At 49.1% G+C, this 6,031-nt stretch overlaps 1 pseudogene across 1 annotated transcript; it reads right to left on the reverse strand.

Annotated features, from left to right (window-relative positions):
- Positions 1 to 3,188: 3,188 nt before the first annotated feature.
- Positions 3,189 to 5,476, reverse strand: LOC308242914 (lanC-like protein 2; annotated as a pseudogene). The gene has a single exon. The product of its transcript is annotated as a lanC-like protein 2 (transcript).
- Between the last annotated feature and the right edge of the window lie 555 nt (positions 5,477 to 6,031).

Below are 6,031 nucleotides of genomic sequence, written 5' to 3' on the forward strand. Positions count from 1 at the left end.
TGCTAAGTGAGGTCAGCTAAATTGGCTTTTATTATAGATGTGATATGCCCCACTTTCCTCTGGGTAACAGTTCTTCATCCTTTCTACACCTCTTCTGTCTCCCATTTCTTCTCTACTTTGTGAAAGGATCCTGGATATTTTTGAAGCTTTTATTTATCAGCCCTGCTCCAAGACACAGACTGCCTTTCTGCTCCCTACTCCCACTGCTGCCTCATCCATAAGTCTCCTGGTGGTAGTGACTGCAGACTAGGATTATTTGTAGCCAACTTTTTCTCCAGGAAGGAAAGAACAGGCCTTATTTGTGTGTGTATCTTCTCAGTACTGGGGCCACACCTCATTTGTAGGTCTTTATGAAGTGAGTGCTAAGTAAGAGATATAATCCAAGAAGGCAGAGCAGACTGGATTGAGGGGCAGACACTTTGTCAAAGAGTCTGTAGAGCTAGTTTGCAGCAGTCCATGATGTCCTGAACTTCATGTGTGTGGCAGACAAGCTAAAAAGAAGGCAAATCCCTATGGATGAAAAGAATACCAAGTAATGCCTGCCGAAGGCCTCAAATGTGGTCTTTTAATGTTTGAAACAGAGAAATAATTAGAGTCCCCCCAAAGGAAGGTAACAACTAAATTACAGTTAAACAGAAATGATACAATTTTTTAAAGGGCCCAGTAGAGAGATATATTACTGCAGCACAGGCTGAGGCTGTGTACTGGTTTTTGCCATGTGGAGCTCACTGCCAAGGTGATAGTTTAGGAAAAAACTTCAGGAAACAATTGGAAGGTCTAAAGATTACATTTCCATTTTCATATGTCCCAGTTACTCTGATAAGCTCTATTCTCTCTAGTACTGGTTCCTGGGAGGAATTAAAATACTTGATGCTCAGTATCTTTAGATGAAAAAAGGTATATTATGTTCTTTTTCTTTCTGAAATAATGGCATTCAGATTTATGGTTTTTGGGCCTGTTATTTAACCAGACATGAGTTCTGAGTGCACTTTACTTAGATTCACTCTTTGCTGTACATGTTCTTCCATTTATATTTCTGCATTTCCCGAATGACTTCTCAACGTATTGTGCTCTTTGTAACTTTCTATCACCATCTTAATTCATTTTATTTATTTATTTTTTTAAAATATATTTTATTGACTTTTTACAGAGAGGAAGGGAGAGAGAGCTAGAAACATCGATGAGAGAGAAACATTGATCAGCTGCCTCTTGCACACCTCCTACTAGGGATGTGCCTGCAACCAAGGTACATGCCCTCGACCGGAATCGAACCTGGGACCCCTGAGTCTGCAGGCCGATGCTCTATCCACTGAGCCAAACCAGTCAGGGCCATCTTAATTCATTTTAAAATGCCCGGAGTAGCGATTCTCATGATGGTGATGGTAATAATCATGCCATCATTTACCCTTTGTAGGACATTCATTATGTGCCAGTCACTGTGCAAAGCATTTTATGGGCATAATTCTATTTCATTCTCATAACAATCCTATAGAATCAGTATTATTATTGCCTCTATTTTATAGAAAGGAAATATAGATTTAGATGGGTAATTTTTCTAATTACCACAGTTAGTAGTAATTTTCCTAAGGTCAAACAGCTAGTAAGTGAGGAAGCCTATTTCTTTTTCCTTTGAACATAAGAGGTCACATGGTTTCCACTTAAGGGATATTAACAAAATAGGAAATCCTCTCCCCCTTCCCCCCACCCCCGCCAAATGCTTTCTGAGAAATGCATCCTGGATGTTTGAGGCATTATGCTTTCAGCCAGGTGGTTTGAGTACCTTTAGAGATACATTTAAAATTGTTTTCACATATGCACATAGTTTTATTTCATTATTGAATTTATTGGAATGACATTGGTAAATACAATTACATAGGTTTCAGGAGTACAATTCTATACCTCATCTGTATATTGTGTTGTGTGTTCACCACCCCAAGTCCCCTTCCATCAACATTTATCCCCCGCATACCATCTTCTACTTCTCCCCATCCCCTTCTTTTTGGTAATCATCAGATTATTGTCTGAGGTCCCCCCCCCCCCCCCCCCGCTTAATCCATTCACTTATTTCACCCAGCCTCACAACTCTCTCCCCTCTGACAACTGTCAATCTGTTCTCTGTAAGTCTTTCTATTTTGGTTGTTAGTTTATTTTGTTCATAAGATTCCACAATATAAGTGAAATCATATGTTACTTTTCTTTCTCTGACTGGCTTATTTTACTTAGCATAATTCCCTCCAGGTCTATCTATGCTGTCACAAAGGGTAAGAACTCCTTCTTTTATACAGCTGATGGGCACTTGGCTGCTTCCAAATCTTGGCTACAGTGAACATAGGGGTGCATATGTTCCTGTTTCTGGTGTTTCTGGTTTCTTTGAATATACTAGTATTGCCAGAAGTGGAATCGTTGGGTCATAAGGCAGTTCCATTTTTAATTTTTTGAGGAAACTTCATACTGTTTTTAATAGTGGCTGCACCAGTCTGAATTTCAAATGGTGTCCAAGGTTCCCTTTTCTCTACATCCTTGACAACACTCTGTTGATTTTTTGATGATAGCCATTCTGACAGGTGTGAGGTGATATCTCATTGTGGTTTTAATTTGCATCTCTCTGATGATTAATGACATTGAGCATCTTTTCATGTCTATTGGCCATCTGTATGTCCTCTTTGGATAAATGTATATTCAGGTCTTTTGCCCATTTTCAATTGGATTGTTTGATTTTTGGTGTTGAGTTTTGTAAGTTCTTTATAAATTTTGGATATTAACCTCTTATCAGATGTATCATTGGTGAATATGTTCTCCTATTCAGTAGGTTGTCTTTTCATTTTGTTGATGGTTTCCCTTGCTGTGCAAAAACTTTTTAGTTTGACACAGTCCCATTTATTTTTTTCCTTTGTTTTCCTTGCCTGAGGAGCTATATCAGAAAAAATATTGCTAAGAGAGATGTCTGAGATTTTGCTACCTATATTTTCTTATAAGATTTTTATGATTTTGAGTTTTACATGTAAGCCGTTTATCCATTTTGAATTTCATTTTGTATATGGTGGTCTAGTTTCATTTTTTTTTTTTTTTTTTTTTTTTGCCGGTAGCTATCTGATCTTCCCAACACCTTATATTAAATACTGTCTTTACCACATTGTATGTTTTTGCCTTTCAATTATTTATTTTTTTCCCCCCGAGCGGATGCCTTGATAACGGACCAAGTTTGACATAGTTTAATCGCAGGGACACGGGACAGAGACCTGCCTGCCGGTCGCCTTCTGGAACTTTACTCACTGAACTTAAAGCCACACACTTAACGGGGATGGACAGGGGAGCCTAGGACGGCAGACGCCCGGGGTCCTGACGCACAGCTGTCACTGGAGGTTCATCTGGAGCCGCCCAAGACCCGAGGCCACTCTGCTGAGACGGGCCAGAGAGCGAGAGGCGCCGGATTCTCAAACCACCAGGGCGAGTCCCGGCCGGTGGCACAGTGGTTGGAGCGTCATCCCTGTACACCCAAAGGCTGTGGGTTTGAGTCCCCATCAGAGCACGTGTGGGAGGCACTCTCTCTCCTTTCCTCTCTAAAACCAGTAAAACAGATCCTCGGGTCAGGATGTAAAGGAAATTAAAAAACAACGACAACAAACAACACCGAGGTGAGTACTAAACCGTAGTGGGAAGGCTGAGCCTCAACCACTCCAGCCAAACTCATTGGCTCAGCTTCTGGGTCTTGGAGCCCTTCCCTCCTGCCGCTCGAGGTGCAGCAATGCGGCGCAGGTGCAAGCACTGGGTGTCACCGGGCCTCTGCCAGATGCTCCCGCCATGAAGTGATTTACAGAGAAGGGTCTGCTGTGTGTCCTGCGGGCCAGCTCCGCTCGAGGGCACAGAGGGCTTTCTGCTTAGCACAGCTGATACCTACCAACAACAAACACCAAGAGACATGCAAAAGCTGCGAGAACTGGGTGTGAGAACGGGCGTGGCCGCGGGGAGCTGTGACAGGCGTGACGGGAACTGCCACTCGGGCTCCAGGTCCGGGGTCACTGCACACAGGGCCTAGCGTGTCTGCTCTCCACCTTCCCCCTCAGGATTCGCAGCTGGTACCCCGTCAGGCACCGAGCATTCTTGTGGCTTTTGGTCCAAATGGGGCTCTTAGGAGTCTTTTTACATCTTTTTATTCATCTGCGAAGAGCTAAGTTCAAACGCTAGAAACCGGGATGTCTCAGGTGCCAGGACGTTGGAGAGAAAGTGGATCGCACCAGCCATGCCTTCAAAGAGTGAATAGGTGTCGGGGATGCGGCACTCGTGGGTGGGCACCATAGCCCAGACACCACTCTGCAAACTTGCAAGTGCGGTAGAGGTACTTCCTGTCCTGGGTGAGGTGGTACAGGGACAGGAAGGAGTAGCTATTGCTGTGGCAGAGCCAGTAGTCTTTGCGCAGCAGGCCTCGCTGCCAGATCACGTTGCACTCCATGGCGTCCTTCAGGTACTTCTCCTCCCTGAACACCTTGTATGCTTGCATCAGCATGTGGATGACCCCCGAGGCTCCGTGGCATCAGTGGACCAGTCGGTCTGTTTCGTTGCTTAGAGACGACGGGTAATTCCTGGAGCGGAAGCGCTTGTGGCGGGCATAATCAATGTTAGGCTTCACCATCTTGGCCAAGGTTTCCTGGTCCACTTTTGCTGCTGGCTTCATCAGCATGTAGTAAATGCCGGCCATGCCTTGGGCGGCCCCCACATACTGCTTCCTGTGCCACTGGTACAGCAGGGGGGCAGCACTCAGCCTTCCTCTCCTCCCTGGACAGAGCCTTGCCTGACTCAATAATAGCAGTGACGACCTCTCTAACAGCTGACTCACACACGGTGCCTGGCCGGATCTCCATGTTCAGGTAGAGGAGGGCATACAGATACCCTGCCCAGCCATAAAGCAGTTCGTCGGGAAGGTCCGAATCTTGGCAGACAATGGATCTCTGGAGCTGCAAAAGTTTTGCGATGCACTCCTGGGACTCTCCATCACTTCTGAGTTTGTGGTATACCACCGCTCCCACGGCCAGCGGCCCAGCGTCTCCGCAGAGGAACGTGACCCTGCGGCCATTCAGATTCCGAAGAGTCCTCTTGACATAATCCAGGGACCGCAGCAGGTGGGTCTGGTCACACGTCACCCGGTACAACTGCTGGTACAGCAGGGCTATGCCTGTCCAGCCAGTATAAGCAGAGCAGTCATGTGGGTCAGCCGTCTTCAGCCCTTCTTCCATTTGCTGTAGCAGATCTTTGATTTTGGTCTGGATCCGCCTTGTGAAAGTGTGAATGATCTTCCCGTCGTAGTGAAACGCGAGGCCGAGCTCGTCGGGGGCGGGCGCGGGACAAGCATCGTCCGTGTCATCGGCGGCGGCGGAGGCGGCGGCCTTGTAGTCCGGAAGGGGTTGGGGAACGTGCGCTCCTCCATCTTCGCCTCGGCGCCCAGGTGCAACCTGAGCCGCTTGGACATGGTCTCGCCCATAGCCGCGCGCCGGGCCCAGCGCCGGGGCCGCGCGGGACGGTGCGCGCGCGGGGACAAACCTGCGGCGCGGCGTTCGCCCGGGGACCGCTCGGGGACCCCGCGGGGGCCGGGCTTCCTTTAGGAGGGCGGCGGGCCGCGGGGGCGGGCTCGGCGGGGGAGCGCGCGGAGCCTCTCCGCGGGGCCGCGGGCCGACACATCTGGCCACAGCTGGCGCGCCCCAAGTGGTGCCCGCCGGGCCCGACGCTGTCCGGGCAGCGGGGCCCCGCGGGGAGCGCTGGGCGGCTCCGAGCCCGGTCACGGCCGCCGGCCCAGTCCCTTCGGCAACCGCCCGGCCCGCGAGCCCCCGGCTGGAAGCGCCTCCCGCGGCCGAGCCCTTCCCACGATTCTCGAGAGAAGCGGGCGGCCGCGAGGGGCACGTTCCCGCAGGGAAACCTGGAGCGGATTCGCCGTCATCCAAAGCGCCCGCTGTCCCCGGGCGCGCCGTCACCCCCCTGTATTTTCTCCCACCGGGCGGCCCGCCGGCAGGGAGCAGCTCTTTGTTCCGATTCAGGAAAA

This window comes from Plecotus auritus (genome assembly GCF_963455305.1).
Source record: "Plecotus auritus genome assembly, chromosome: 2".
NCBI lineage: Eukaryota > Metazoa > Chordata > Mammalia > Chiroptera > Vespertilionidae > Plecotus > Plecotus auritus.